This window comes from Crocodylus siamensis, chromosome 9 (assembly GCF_052110815.1).
Source record: "Crocodylus siamensis isolate JL-2025a chromosome 9, ASM5211081v1, whole genome shotgun sequence".
NCBI lineage: Eukaryota > Metazoa > Chordata > Crocodylia > Crocodylidae > Crocodylus > Crocodylus siamensis.
In genome coordinates this window covers 2,373,083-2,388,887 of record NC_143403.1, presented here as the reverse complement: position 1 = coordinate 2,388,887, position 15,805 = coordinate 2,373,083, and the positions used below count along the sequence as shown (strand labels likewise).

Below are 15,805 nucleotides of genomic sequence, written 5' to 3'. Positions count from 1 at the left end.
CACACCCGTGGAGTTAACCCTCAGCAAACTGGACTGCGCGTGGGTTCCCGGCCAACGCTAGCTTTATAGCTTTTATTGCTTCCCCCCGCCATGACACGCCATGCAATTCGGATCGGCCGTCTCTGCCATGTAAACCCGAGCTACTGCCACAGGGTTGCTGAGCCCTGCAAACGCCCGGTCCCTCCTTCTTCTGCAGGGCAGGGAGGTGCACAGACTTTGCGTTGCCTCCCTGCTCCAGGATCTGGCCCTGGCTCGTCTCCCCGATGGAGCCGGAGTACGCCAGGCCCATGTCACCACCAGCTATTCGCACCCATGCGCGGGATGACCAGAGTTTGCACGCGTGCACGCACCAAGCGTCCGGAGACGGCGAGTCAGGCCCCGGGAGAAACACAACAGGGGCAGCACGGAAAGGTCCAGGCTGCCCGCGCGCCTCCCCTCCGGCCCGGGCGAGGAAGGGGTTAAGGAGGGAATTAAAACCACAGCTTCTTTCATGCGCTGCAAATGGCTCCAAATGAAACCCAGATGCTGGAGGCGACGTCTCCTGAAGCCAGGCCGCCGCCGCGAGGCAGCCCCGGGCTCCGGCCCTGCGCGCCTGGTGCCACCGGGGCCAAGAACAACTCCCCGATAAGATCTCTCGGGAAGGACAGGGCCGCTCCATCTGGACTGTGTTAGGGAAGCACTCAGCGCCGGCGGCAGCGCGGGGACAGGCTGCAGAGCCGCGGCACATGGCAGAGGATGGGGGCCAGGGTGCGGAGAGGAAGGGACAGGCTCCCCGGGGGGGTCTGCCCCGGTCCTCCCCCTGAACTTTTGTAATAAAAATTAAGGGGGGATTTCAGAATGGCTCAGTGTCCACCAGGAAACAACCCCCTAACCCTGCCTGGGGCAAAGTTGGGTTAGACTGGAGAAAAGACAAACTTCTTCCCAGTGAGAGCAGGGCGGCACGGGGCAGATGCCAGGGGAAGGGGGGCACTTTCCATTGCTGGAGAGGTTGAACAGCCACCAGTCGGGTGTAGCGATGCCTGTATTTTGCTATGGGGATTTCCCAGGCTTTGGGGCTGTCCCCCTACCCCTTTCTCCTACGTGTGTCGGTGTTGGCAGCAGCCCAGGCTGGGCTGTGCCAACACTCCTGCTGGGGTCTAAGCCAGAGGGTCCTGCATGGAGGATCTTGCCCCTCCACTCGGGGTCGGACCGATGTTGCTTTGGGGTCAGGACGGAATTTCCCCCTCTAGTCACAGGACAGACAGAGGGGTTTCGCCTTCCCCTGCAGCGTATGCTTTTATAGAAGCAGGACGCTGGCCGCCGCAGCTCCTCTGCTTTCCCGGCAGCAGGTTCAGGTGTGATGTCTGCCGTTCTGTCGAGGCTGAGGGTAGTTTTACAGAGAGTTTGGACGATGGGTTTGTCTGGGACGGTTTGCACAGTCCAAAGCGGTCGGACTGGATGTGAGCTCTGGAGCTGCCTGCCAGCCCCGCGGCTCTAGGACTCGACGAAGCCTGGATCGGGACAGACAGGCGTGCGTCTAGAAAGAGAGGGGGTGTGTTGGAGCAGACACAGACAGACAGACGGGGGTGTAGGAGCAGAGGCAGGCGGGCAGACAGCCGTGAGGGACGCCAAACCGCACGCTCACGTCTGCACCGACTCCAGTTGGCTCCACGGGCAGGTACGTGTGACCGACAGCAAGCCGTGCCGCGAGATGCCCCTTATAACCTTACCCCTGACCCCAGCCCTACTATCCCTGCAAAGGGCAAACCCGAGCTGCTGTAGGCCCTTCCTGCAAACCTGTGCCCAGCAGGGAACCGCAGGAAGGGGCTGGAGAACTGGCACCCCCAGGACAGGCGGGGACGTTCACAGCCAAGGTGTCATCAGCATGGCTGCTGGAGAAAGCCAGGGTGCAGATGCGAGTTGCATCGCAAGCTGACATGCCCTTGGGGCCCTGCCCTGGTGCAGCCATGCCCCCGGGGCCAGACCCGCGCCCTGGTGCAGCCTGGCCATGCTGCAGGGCATCACAACATGGTGTGGGAGCTCTGCCAGCACTAAGGCTGGTACTGCTTTGGCCCAGAGCTCATCCGGCAAGGACAGGCTAGGGAGAGCTGTGCACCCTCGAGGCCACGCTGACCTGCTGGCTGGGGGCAGGCAGGACCCCCCCAGCTCAGATGTGGGCAGGAGATCCATGGGCCACAAGCTCCGTAGTCTGTGGCAACCTCTTGTCCTCCTGCATCGTGTTAATGCAAGCTTACTTCTACCTGTGTCAGGACGTGGGCTGGGCGTGAACGCCAGCACAGTGCAGGGTCCCCCAACCGGTGCTGACCAGGCCTCCACTCTCCCCCGAAAACATCTGGACAGGTGCCACGTGCAGAGAATGACATGCACACTGCCTCCGACATGCAACCTCCAGGTACTTGCACGCTGCCTCCGACATGCAACCTCCAGGTGCTTGCACGCTGCCTCTGTGGCCTTCCTCCCTTGGGCTGGCGAGCAGGGGGCAGCAGCACAGCTCGCTGGAAAGGCCTGTACAAGAGGCTGCAGCTGGGGGCAGTGACCCCACGCCTGCCCCCAGACCCAGATGCCGAGCCGTGCCTAAACCCACACGGCGCGTCGGTGCAGCCAGGCTGCCGCCCATGGAGAGGCGCTGGAGCTCGGGGGGCTTTCTGCTGCCGATAGCCACCGGCTGCAGGGAAGACAGGAAACAGATGTGCTGGGCAGTGACAGGGGAGTGATGACAGGCGAGCTCTGGAAGAGCTCAGGTGTCTGCACGACTTCGCTGCCCCCCAGCGCCAGAGCCGCTCGCTTCCCAGAGCCCGGGAGGATGAGGCAAAATGTGTTGCATGGCTGCAGCCGCCCAGACACGGTCTATATAGGGAGCACCATCGGCCTGGGTGCCTGAGACCCGAGTACATGCCCCGTCCTGTAGCTCTGGGCTCACAGACTTCGTTGTAGTGGCTTCAGTGCACCGCACCCAGCATGTGACCCAGCACGGCCAAGCTGCAGGGAGACCCGGATTTTGGTGCCCCTGGCTCCACACAGCTCCATTACAAGGGCCTTTCCAGCAGCTTAAGCTGCCCCTTTGCAGGCTGGACATGGGTGAGATTTATCCAGCGTTAAAGCAGGGAGAGACTTCTCCCCCAGCATCTGCAGTAACTCCCTGCGTGCCTGCTCTTACCCCATGGTAGAGGGTAGATACTGCTTAGCCCTCAATGAGAATGGGGGAAGGTACCAGGGCTTAACTTCCACCCATGGTGGGAGAAGTGCACGCATCCCTGCCCCGTTTGTCCTGCAGCAAAAGGACTGTGTCCATCCCCGCGTCCTGCTGGCACCGCTTCTCACGGGGGCAGACAGGGGAGCCCCTGTGCCCCAGCCCAGCTTGGCTTCTCCCCACCCACGCCAGCCTTGCAAATGCGACCACATCGCCAGCGGAGGCTGCCAGCAATGGCTCCACCAGTCCCCCGAGCTGCCCAGGCCTTCTCCTCTCTTCGGGCTGGTCCAAGCCAAGGGGCCATGTGCCTAGTGGTTAGAGACCCCAAGCTGCGATTCCTGCTGCAGCTGAGCTCCTGCCTCCCCTATCATCACGGGGCCTCTGCCCTGCTTCTGCGTTACAGAGCCCGGCGACACATGCAGGCAGGCAACATGTGGGTCTGGCACTAGAAAGACACGTGTGCATGCGCATGCGTGCATGTGTGCACACCAGTCTTGAGCTTGCAAACCACCTGTGATGAAAAGCACAAGCCCGGAGGTGGGGGAAGCGTTGCTAACTGCGGGGAATCCCGTGCTAAGATCTCCCTGCCTGCAACCCAGCCGGCTCCAGCTGCGGCCAGACTGCTCCCACACCGCCGGAGGGGGTGGGTCTGGCTCTTCCCCGGACCTCCGGAGTAGCAGCCCCATGCCGGGCCCTGGGGCAGTCCCTTTGCAAGGGCTCCAGCAGCCGAGGGGGCTGGCGGGTCTCTGTGCCCGCGTCCCAGGAGCTGGGAGGCAGGTGGACGCGGCTCCCTCTCCGCCCAGGGCCGACGGTCCTCAGCCAGAGGCTTTCCAAAGCACTCGTTCTGCAAAGGAGCTGAGCCCGCAATCATTACGGAGGGGCAAACTGACCCCAGGAGCTGCTACGAAGTGGGCCTGATCCTGTGGGGCGCTGAGCATGCTCCGCTCTCAGAATCAGACCTTAGCTGTCTATTTGCGCCCGCCACCTCTGCCGCCCCTATACGCATCCCGTATAAACCCGGCAGGCGAGGAGGTTGTGGGCAGGTCTGGGATACAGATCTTAGCATGGGATTCCCCGCCGTTCACAACCTCTTTGGCCGTGCCCGCGGGCACCCGGCACGCACACACGCGTCTAGCAACGGGGACGCAACAAGACCGCGAGGCGGTACCGTCTCTGCCCCGCACACCCTACCGGCTCCAGCCCCACGGGCAAGCAGACACAAGCCCAGTGCAGGAGCCCAGCCCCGACGTGGCCACGGCCAAGCTGGGCTGCGGAGGTGCGAGGTGCACGGTGCGCGGGTCTGCTTTGGCCCAGCCGGAGCCACGACGGCCCCCGCCCGCGGGCTGGAAGACAGGCTCTCGCCCTCTGCTCCCCGGCCGCGCCAGCCGGCGCCTGCTCTCGGCTTTGGAGCCAGTTCGGGGAGGAGAGGAAATTGCTCTAATTCTCTTAAAAGAAAAAGAAGCCGGAAAAAAACCCAGCCCCTCTCTGCTTTACAAGCCTTCCCTCACTATTGTTTATGTAAACAGGTAAATTGTTTCGTATCTCAATTAAAAACATCTGCCACATAAATGAATACCAATTAACTCATCCTGTTTTTAATTACTCTGTTAATTACACACAGGCAGCAGAAAGGATGGCATGGGAATAGGGAAAGCCTGCTTGCAAATGCCCCCTTCCCTCCCCCCCCCACCTTGCTCTTGGCAAGGATCCGAAATATGCCCAGATAATGATGGATTAAGGTGGTTGGTGAAACAATGGCTCGTAGCCAGCTCCGGGGATTTCGGCTCACTTCACAACCTCCGGGCGCCGGCCGCGTGGGGACACGTCTTGCAGGGGCGTTTCCCCGTGTCCTGCACCTCGTGCACCCGCCTGATGCTGGCTGAGCCCACCCTACCCGGCGTCCAGGGCGCCCGCCCGGCATCGCTCACCGGAGCATCGCCCGGCCCAGTGCGGGGACCCGGCATCAGGCCACCCTCCTTGGGGCCCCCCAGATGAGGGGGTGAAGAGGCAGATGTGGGGGTGCCAGTTCATCTCCTGTGCCCTGAGACCAAGATTGCGCCGGAGACCACAGGCTGACCGCCCCCCGGCGCCGCTGCAGATCCAAGCCCCTCCCTGCAAAGCCTGCAAGTACCCCATGAGCCCAGGGATGTGCTGGGCACCCGATGCCCTGCGGTAAGTCTCCCTGCACCTGTAGTGACCTGCAGCCAGGCTGGGATGACCCAGCATGCAGCCTGGAGGAAAGCGTCCCTGCAGCACCCTCCCCACCACGCTCTCCGGCCCACCCGCTTAGCGCCGAGGTGCTGGGGTGGAGGGTGTCAGCAGAGAGGCGTTAGCCAGCGCAGAGATGATGCACAGCAGCGGAGGCCGTGAGCAGGGAGACCAGGCTCGGGGCCCGTAGCGCTCCAGACACGTGCACAGCAACGAGGGCGACAGAAGCCAGGCTTAGGGCAAGCAGCGGGGAGCTGAAAGCACCCTGCAAATCATGCCTCCCCCCCAGCTGGACGCAGTGGGCATGCCAAGGGACCCCTGGCACTGCTGGCTGCTGCATGCTGGAGCCTCCTGCTCCTCCCGCGGTGGTGGTGGGAAGCTTTCCAAGCCTGCAGATGGGGCCGGGGGAGCCGCGTGGAGCGAGGAAGGGAAAAGGTGACTTTCTCACACTGCGGGTATCACGCGTGAACACTCGGGGCCTTCTGGCTTTGCCGGTGCCCTATGAGTCTGGCCAGGGAGCTCTGATCCAGGCTGGGAGGAAGGAGAAGGGGGCAGCGAGGGCGATTCCCCAGCTGGAACACAGTGCAGAGACCAGCAAACACGGAGGCATCACGCCCCAGCCATCCCCGCGCTGTCCCAGACAGGGATGCCCAGGTGGCCCTTGAGACCCTCCATCCGAAGCCCCCTTTGCATCCCCGTCCCTTCCCCTCGCGCAGGCAGCTCCTCCATGCCCTGACTCGGGCAGAAATTGGGCTTGCACACATTGACCTTAGCTGGTGTCCTCGGCACAGGTGCCAGGCGCCCGTCTCTCCTGCCAGCGGTTCCCTGGTAACAGTCCCGGGGGGACTTGTCATTTCCTGCCGGAACAGGTGGATGGCTTTACCGCTTTATGATCCAGTCACATGACCACGTGTGTGCACACATGTGTGTGCACACAGACACACCCTTTTGCTATCTGCCAGCTGTCTTGTGCCCTGGGAATTTGCATCCATGCACCAAACAGAGCCCCGTGGCCCGGAGGGAGGTGCCCGCAGCAGGGAACGTGGGCTGCTGCGGGCACCCGGAGCGTGCCTGGGAACGTGGGCTGGCCAGGCGGGCGCCGCTGCGGAGAGCTGCCCTCGGGGAATACAGCAGCCCCGCTCCGGCACTACCCCGCGCCAGGGGTCCCGAGCATGGGCACAGATCGAACCTGGAGCAAAAGGGCCCCTGCGGGGTCACGCTGGGACATGAGCTGCATGAACCGAGATGGGAGCGTGGTCCTTCCTCCCCAGGGGCAACAGGAGCATTGTCCGCAGGAGGTGGCGCGTGGCCCTGGCCCTGGGGCAACACACTCAGAGGCCCTGGGCTCAAGACCCGCTGGAGAAAGCCCACCCGAGATCTTGCCCCCAAAGGCCGATGGCTATTTATGCCAGGGCTACGTTTTCCTTGGGGGTCAGCCCTCGAATCCCCTCCCGCTGGACCCCGGGCAGCTCCGAAGGAGGCCCCTCGGCTGGTGGGGCCCGAGGCAGAGGCGGGCTCCACGCAGGTGCAAACGCAGAGCGTGCCCCGGAGCTGCCCAAGCACAGACGCGGGGGGGGCGCACGCTCCGCCCTGCTGCACACGCTCAGCCCCTTGCTATGCACGCGTATGCTCGCACACACGCCTTTCCACATACACACCTCCCTACTGTGCGCACGCACACACTCCCACTCCCCACACAACACACGCCTTTCCAACCCTCCACACACGTGCACACAGACGCTTCCCTGCTGTGCACATGCACACGTGCACACACACACACTCCCCAGACACATGCCTTTCCTACCCTCTGCTCACACCCCGCACCCTGCTGTGCATGCACACACACTCCACTCCCCACACAACACACACCTTTCCAACTCTCCACATACCCCCCTCCGTGTGCATACACACATACACTCCACTCCCCACATAATGCACACACACCTTTCCAATCTTTCATACACACATACACACGTCTTCTCAGCCACACACATAATTCCCCCTGCCCTTCCCACATGCCACCCACTTCTCTCTCTCTCTCCCTCACACATACATAACCCCTGCACTCATACACCCCCCACACACACACCTACCCCTCCCCAACCCCCCACAACTGCACTCTCACCTCCCGTCACCACCCACGCAGCTACACAACCACATAACCTGCCCCAACCACACAAACATCCCACCCCCTCCCCAGCTACACCATCCCTACAGCCCTCACCCACACCTCCCAGCCCCAAAGCAAGGTGCAAACCCTGCCACACTTCTCACGCCCGCCCTGCTCCCCCATGCACCCCCGGTCCCACGGGCCGGCAGTGCTGGATGCCAGGTTCATGGGGGGGGGGGCTGGATGGGGGCACCCTCTGCTTCTACCACTGCCAGGGATGGAGGCTGGGCCACTGCCACTGGCTCGGTGCCCGCCTGGGGCTGGGGCTCCTGACGCACCAAGGTGAACAAAGCCAAAGGCCCCAGGGATCCCAGTGCAGCCCACCCCGTGCCACCCACGCACTGTGGGCGCTCGGCAAGACTCGGCATCTGCTGCCTGCAATCTCCCCCCCAGCAGGCGACTGTCCCCTCCTGCAGCAGATGCTGGGATTAGGAAGCAGATTGTTTGCTGAATTGGGGGGGGGTGGATTAACCCTCCCCACCCCAAAAACCAAACACATGCAAAGCAGAAGGCAGGTTCCACCCGGCAGGCAGGGTGGAGATGTGTTTACCACCATGGGGGCTGGTGCTGGGAGCCCAGACACAGGACGGGAGAGCCTTGCAGCTGCCACTTGCCCCTTTGCAATCTAGGAGAGTGGGGATGAAGCGGCCTGATGTCAGCAGTGGGACACAGAGCCCTGCGCCGCAGCCTACCCCGCAAAAGTTCAGGCCCCCCCCTGTGCTGGATAGCTATTTCTACTGGGGGACAGCAGGGAAGAAGGGGCCAAGAGACAAATGCCCCCAATGGCACAAGGAGGCTCCAATACGGGCTGCGTGACACAGCAGGTGCAATGGGAGACACCCAGGTGGGCACAAAAGGTTTTGGCTCCTTTGGCCCCATGGGAGACCGTCTGTCCCCCGGGCCCTGGCCAGGAAACCAAAGCTTTTCCCCCTGCAGCCGGAGCCCAGCATCAGCCTGGTAACGGCTGCAGCTCCCTGCCAGCGAGTACAGCTGGAACGGGTGCAGCGCTCACCAGGCGTGAACGCAAGCTTGTTTGTCTCCACCCCTGGAGGGAGAGTGCCCCCAGGGGGAAACTGGGCTCGTTTGGGGTTAAAAACAGGCTTTGGAGGAGCTGAAAGCAGCTCCTTGAACCTGAAACACGCATTTGCATGGGGCTTTGCGCCGGCTCCACAAACCGGAGGCAAGCGTGTACGGACGAGGCCTATGCCTGTTCCCGCCGAACCCGAGGCCAACCCCTGCTCAACACCCCGAGGGGCGGCTGTCGCGAGCTGTGCAGTGCGGGGACGACCGCGAGGGCAGAGTCCGCACGACAGCTGTGGAAGGTGCAAACCCCACGACGGCACGTGCAGGCAAGTGCAGGCAATCTCCAGGTGACGACACCGCCGCCTAGGCGAAACCCAGGCCCCACCTGCCTTCCCGGCAGCCCCGAGAGCCAGAGACTGGAGGGAGCAACCGGGGGGTGGGAAGCCCAGCCCAGCCCAGCCCGGGTGCTTAGAAGCCACAGACTTGCTGGCAGCCCCTGGGATGCATCAGGTCCTTCCCCAGCCGCAAAAAGTTGGACCCTCAGCTGTGCATAAAGCAATGTAGCGGTGCTGAAATCAGCGGTGCTTTACTGCTTTGCGCCAGGGGTGCGCCCATCCTCCTCTCCATTAGCTGAGCTGCTCTCTGGACTCTCCCGCCTGCAGCCGGGCATGCACTGCTGACCCTGCCCGGCGGAGCTGCCTGGCCCCACACTTGCTCCTGTTGAAGTGAGGGAGAGGGATGCTTCCTACGTGGGCAAAAGGAGGTGCTGGGCAGAGATGCACACGCGGACTCCCAGTCCCTCGAGCCTGGCCCTGCAGCTCCCACCCCTTGCGCGGAGGCAGGATCCCGGCTGCTGCCCCTACCGCCCGGCTGCTCAATTCTTTGCCGCTCCCTGCCTTCCTTTTTTTAGCCGGGCGGTCTATTTTAAGGCCTGTCAATGAAACATCTCACAGAGAAACGACGTGAGCAGAGAGTGTACAAAATAAACAGGAAATCCCTTGGTGGCTTGCTGGAAACATTTGCCCTGCATCTTCCAGAGGTGAGTTGTGTGTTTTGCAAGGTGGGGGCACTGCCCAAGGGGCTATGTTCATTAGCAGAGGGGGAAAAACCCACCAGGGCAGGACTGGGCAGATAAGCTACGCCAGCTCTATGCTTCCATTCAACAGCATCCCTGGGAGCGAGGGGGTCAGGGTGGGAGTGAGTCCAGCAGGAGCATGCACTGCACAGGCCTGAGCGGGCTTGATATTGGAAGCCAGGGCAGGGGTCTCGCACTCATTTTCAAGCAATGGGGAGAAATCAGGTCTTTGGGCTTCATCCTGCACAGGGGAAGGAGGAAACCCCTTGGTTTCGGACCTGCTGCAGAGTGGAGACGGTGCAGCTCTCTGGGTGCTGCTAGCAGGTGAAGCTGGAGGCTGGGCAGAGCTCAACGAGGAAGCAGCCCTCCATCCCACCCAGAAGCAAGGTGCTGCCCTGAAGAGCTCCTGTCCTCCACCCACGAGCCCTGCTTGAATGGTCGAACATCCCATTAGCCCTGCTGAAGGATGCAGCCCAGTAAGGGGAGGGAGCTCGTAGCAGATCGCCACCCCCAGACCGCTCATCTCGTGTCTGATGGCTTGCCTCCCGTGGGGGTCACCAAAGGCAGACCACAGCCCCGCAGGCAGATGGCCTTGGGGCAGCTGCCTGCTGTTTATGGGCTGATGATTTATTTATGATGATGATGATGATGATGATGATGCCTAAGGTGGGAAGAACCCAGCCTGGCTCTTTCCCTCTGGTCCTCCAAGAGGCCACAAGGCCCTGCCAGCTAGTGTGCTGAGGGCACTGCAGGGCCCTTTCACCCCTTGCTTGAGAGCCACAAGGGCTGGAAGGGACCTCAGGAGGTCACGTCTAGTCCAACCCCCTGCTCCAAGCAGGATTAGTCCTAAGTACATCATCCCACCCCAAGCTATGTCTACCTGGGTCTCCAAAACCTCCAAGGATGGAGATCCCTACCTCTCTAGGTAGCCTGCTCCAATGCTTTACTACCCTTCTCATAAGACAGTTTTTCCTAATTGGAAACCCAGAGGACAGGACACTACCCTGGGTTTGGGCAGCAGGAGCTCTGCCCAGCAACTTGCACAGGGGCAGGATCTGGCCCACGAGGCAAATCTGCAAAGTGGCTGGTGGGTTCAGGAACCCCCAGTGGCTGCGTGACGCCCCCGCTCCCCTCCCCAGTTGACCATTAGCACATCTATTTCTGGGACACGCCACCATCTGTCATCGCCGCCTTCAAACCGGGTCACCCCAAAGCAGCGTGGAGGAGGCTGCACTCACCGCTTTCCCAGCCCTGCAGCAGAAGGGGTCCTGCACAAGCTCCTGAGTCCTCTAAGACCCCCCGGTAGGACCTGGCAGATTTCAAACAAAGATTCCTAGCCAGCAAAACTGAGGGGAGTCAATAAAAGCATCAGGCCTACAGCCAGCAAGCAAGCCGCCTTCCTCCTGCCCTGTCCTCAGTGATGATGGCTCCACTCCCCGTTAACCCCCTGGGAATCAGAGCCCAGCTCCCTGCAGAGTCCGTGCAACACAAGTGGGAAACGCCGCCAGCGGTAACATTACTCCCACTCCACGCAGGCGTGAATGACCGAGCAAGGCACTGGGCCCCAGAGAGCTGAGCCTGGGGGGCACCCTAGGTACCGCAGGAGATTTTGGATGCGATGCTGCCTTTTCGCCCCAATAGGCTGAATCGGGGGGGATGCACCTGCCACTCTGTCCTCGCCGGCGGTGGTGGAGGTGTCCCAGGTGCAAAGACCCTCAGATCCTGATGCCAGGGGGATCTCAGGGCAGGCACCGCCAAGGCCCGAGGCTGTGACGGGGTAGGGGGGGTGCTGACGCTGCTGGCTCACACTGCAATGCAATTCCCCACTTGAAAGACTCCAGGTCTTCTCGCAGCCTCAGCTGCTGCTTCCTGTGCAACCAGCCAGCCCTGCAATCTCCATCCGGTTTGCCCGCAACCCGCCGACCCCTGCGCAAGAGCAGAGTGACATCCCCTCCATCGCCCGGGGTCTCCGTGTGCCGCGCACCCAGCACGGCCCGGAGGCAGCCGGCGTTGCGCGGGGCAGAGCCGGACGCTCTGGCCTGGAAGCAGAGGAGAAGCCTCAAAACGGCCCCGAGCCGACATCCCGAGCACAGCGAGGGCCCGGCTCCAAACCGGAACCTCACAACCCCGCCGCGCCTGCCCCACGCGGACCAGCGACGGAAACGACGACAAATCGGGATATCTGGCACGCGCCCGGGACAGACGGCGACGTCTCAACCGCCCGGGGTCGGGAATTGCGCTGCTCGGACCAGACGACAGCCCCTCCGTGCGGGGCCTCGGCGATGAGACAGCCACCTCCCCACGTGCCGCCGCAGGCAGAAATTGCCTCGGAGGGTTTTCCCACCCCAGCACCGATCCAGCAAGGTGATGGCAGCGCACGGAGCCGGGCTCCTCAGGAGGGATGGGCAAGGGCTCTTCTCGGCCCCTTCATTCACCGCGGCTGCCCCGGGCTGGGCTGCAGCGACAGCCCTGGAAGGAGAGGCCAGCCCTCCTCCTCGATGCAGCTCGCAGGCCTTTGCAAGCCAAGCCAGAAAGCATTGCCTCCCACCCGGAGGAAAGCAGGCGGCCAGGCCACCGATGACTCAGACGTGCCTTCAGCTTCAGCTGGGGGGTGCTGGGAGGAGGGCCCTGCATGGGGCCACGAGCAGCCGTTTGGAAGAAGACCCCACCTTGTTCCCGATCCTTCAGGACAACGTGGCATGGATTTCCTGTCCAAAGACGGGACCAAGACCCAAGGCACGAAGCTGAAAAACAGCATGAGGATCTCACACTCAGGCACCGTTCCTTCTTTTTTGTTGCTGTTGTTGCGGCGCTTACACTTCTCCGCAAGCCGAGCTCCGCGCTCCTGCGTGCTGGGGGCTAGAAATACCAGCCGCGCTGCATCTGCCGGGTGGGAACAGCAGACAGAAAACCTCTGCGTGGGGAAGTTCAGCTCGTTTTCCTTTGCAGCCACCCTCTGGCTCCCGGCCCCATCAGAACAAAAGCAAAAGTCTTTGCTTTCTGCTTTAAGGGGCTAGAAATGAGAATGAAAGGCCTGTTCAACGTTCAAATCCAAACCGGACTTTCCATGCCGGTGTCCCGAGGGGAGACCCCGCTCGTCCCCAGCTGGCCACACTGAAGTCACTTCCCAGCAAATATTATTCCGACCGTTTTGCAAAGAACGGCCCCAGTTGTCCAACGCCAGGTTTCAGGAGATGGCATCTTTCCTACTGGCACGGCCCAGGCTCCTGCCCTGAGATCACAGCCAAGATCACGCTTTGCTGCCAGGGGAGCGTGCGAGGGAGACTGCTCGCAGGGAGGTTTGGAAAGATGCTGAGCGTCTGTGCACGTGGTGGAGGGCAACCGGGCCCCTGCCCTGTGGAGGGCGATGGGCAGGGCTTGGAGCAATACGAGCCCGCTGGTCCTACTAGCGAACGAAGGGCAGAGTTGTCTTTGTTCTCGGGCAGGCGCTGGGAGAGGGCCCCGAAGAGAGCCGGGACTCAGCAGAGAGGCAGGCAGACCGATGCTGCTCGCTAGCACTGCTCCAGCACCTCACTTCCCACCCAGAATTACACGTCTTTTGACACCCAGCAGGTTTTTTTTAAACCTAAAACCCACTGCAAGGTTTTCTCAGTTCAAAGGAAGGGAAAAAAACAAAAGCCCTGGGGGAAAAAACCAGAAAGAGTGGTATTCCCCCCCCTCCTCCTGTCCCCAAAACCAAGCCACAGAAGCAGCCAAGGGCAACCGAGCTCACGGCCTGTCCTGGCCCAAGAGGAAAGGCATGCAAAATGGCAACAGGGCTGGCCGGACCGGCCATGTTATTTTACCACCATAAATTGGGGGTGGAGGGTAAGAAACGGGCTTCTTCGCAAGTGTTGCTCGTCTCCCCCAGCAAGGCCAGTGGGATCCAGTGCCACGCAGCGCTGCCGTCGGACTGGTTTCGAGGGCTGGGCTGGGCTGGGCAGCGCAGAGGAGCGCACCCAGGCCCGGCGTAGCTCCCGGCTCGTGCTTCTCAGTGTAAAACCCCGTTTGGTTTTCACGGGCACCGTTGCCCTTCCTCCCTTCCTAGCTGCCCGAGAACCAGACGGCCTGGCAGGACCTCACGTCCCGAACGCCCATCGGGGATGCACTAAACCATGGGACAAACTAGTTAACGACTGCGACGCTCCCATGCTGGGTCACACCAGTTCGGAGGCTGGGTTTTGTTTCCTGCAGCAAAAGCCCCCCTCGAAAACATCCATCAAAGAAAACTGTTCTGTGGCGGGCATGAGAATTGAGACGGTGGCTTGAGTGCGTGTGTGAGAGGCCGAGGGTGTGCACACAATCGTGCGAGTGTTTGCAGCTTTTACTGGGCAAGTGTGTGTGCGCGTGTATAATTTTATACACGAGCCCACGGTTTCTTCCGAATGACTCAGAAAGTCTCCGGAGGGGAAGGATGCCCCTCCTGACCACGGCACATAAATAAATATATAAATCAGCCGCTCCGAGAGTCAGCGCGGGAGTTGATGGCTTTTCATGCCTCAAAGGAGGGTCTGGCTCCCAGCTCTGGCAGCCCACCGTGCAGGGAAGAAAACGACTTCTCCCAGTCGTGCAGAAAAGGAAAATTTGCAAAGCAAAAAAAAAAAAGACAGACAGACAGACTGGGGAGAGATTTACCGCAGGTGGGAACGAGATTATGCAGATTCCCCACGTAATTGATGGCGGTGCTGGATTAGAAAGAGCTTTCCGAGCCCAGCCGTGTGCACCCCCAGCCCGGCGCCCTCTCCCCCCTCCCCCGGCTCACCGAAAGCCTCAACTTACAACGATGCCTTTTGCAAAGGAAAAGTGCAGACCCCGGCTCCGGGCCCTCATCTACAGCAGGGCGGGGGGGAAAGAGCCCCAAATCTGGCAGTCCTCTCGCAGGCAGAGCTCCCACTGCCTGCTGGGGCATTGCTGCAATACCAAACCCATCAGACGCGGGTTCCCACCCCCTGCCAAGGCCACAGACCAACCTTTTCGAGACCAACTCGTGCATTCGGGCAGCCAGCTGGAGGCAGCCCGGCGGCGCCTGGCTCTCGGGGCGGGCTGACCCCGGTGCCAGGCCCGCCGGCAGTGCCGGGAGGGGGGCACCGGCTCGCGGGAGCGGTCGTGACCCTTGGGGAGCCCAGCTGAGCCCCTCGAGAAGGGGCCCGGAGCCGCCATTTCCACCCTCTCCTCCGTCGCCCCGCGCCCCGGACCCCCGGTGCTTCCTCCCGCGCACGGCCCTCCCGGCAACCTTGACAATGAGCCTCGTGGCTCGCCGAAGTGCGAAATGTTCAGGACGCGGCGCCCGGCGCCTCAGCCCTGGACAGCAGCCCCGTGGCGCGCGGCGGGCAGGGGTCTCAGCCCCGGCCCGGCCGCTGCGGGACACGGCGCCCACCCGCGGGGTCGCCAGGCTCCGCGCCCCCGAGCTCCCGCGGGCGGCAGGGCGGGGAGAGCCTCGGGGCGCGGGGGCACCGGGCCCGGGGCGCAAACCTCCCCCCCCCCCCCCGCACCCGAGCGCGGGCCGGAGCGGGCACTTACAGTCCTGAGGTCGGGCTGGAGCCTGAGGTAAGTTCCCACGCGCGGGAGCCCCCCGCAAATCCCGGCGGGGCTTAATCCGGGGCGGACCCGCCTCTGAAAATCCCGCGCACGCACCGGGCTGAAGATCCCAGGCTGCGCGCTGCGCTTCACGTCCCGCCGCGCCCGGGGGCCATGGCCGCGGAGCCCGGCTCTAGCTGCGCGGGGGCTCCGCGGGCTGCGGCCGCCTCCTGCCCAGCGGCGCCCGGCGCAGCCCTGCGCGGCGCGCGCCCGGCATCTTCCCGGCGGCGGCCCCGCGCTGCGCCCAGCCGGCCGGCCCGCTCCGCTCCGCTCCGCTCCGCGCCCGCCCGCGAGTGAGGCGGCCCCGCGCCGTGAGGGGACGCGCCCGCCGCGCCGCGCGGGGGGGAGGACCGCGCCCGCCGCGCCCGCCAGGGGGCGCTCCGCCACCGCGCCCGGCAGCAAAGCCCGCCTCCCCCGGCGGCTCGCGGCGCGCGGCTTCCGCCGCCGCCTGCCCGGGGCGCGACTCCGCGGCTCCGGCGCTCTGGCCGTGAGGCCCGCTTGCCCACCGGCTTCGCAGCAGGAAGCGCGGTGCTCGCGGCTCGTTCAGTGCAGTGAACCGCTT

The 15,805-nt window shown here is 63.0% G+C and overlaps 1 protein-coding gene across 4 annotated transcripts in view; it reads right to left on the bottom strand.

Annotated features, from left to right (window-relative positions):
• CBFA2T3 (CBFA2/RUNX1 partner transcriptional co-repressor 3) overlaps window positions 1–15,596 on the bottom strand; it is a 41,492-nt gene extending 25,896 nt beyond the window's left edge. The window contains exon 1 of one of the 4 annotated variants that reach the window (XM_090061941.1): window positions 15,187–15,596. The gene's annotated coding sequence lies outside the window, so the exon portion shown is untranslated. Of the gene's footprint in view, window positions 1–12,335; window positions 12,958–14,445; window positions 14,464–15,186 lie in introns of those variants that run through there. The other 3 variants (XM_090061938.1, XM_090061937.1, XM_090061942.1) reach the window with 3 other exon arrangements.
• Between the last annotated feature and the right edge of the window lie 209 nt (window positions 15,597–15,805).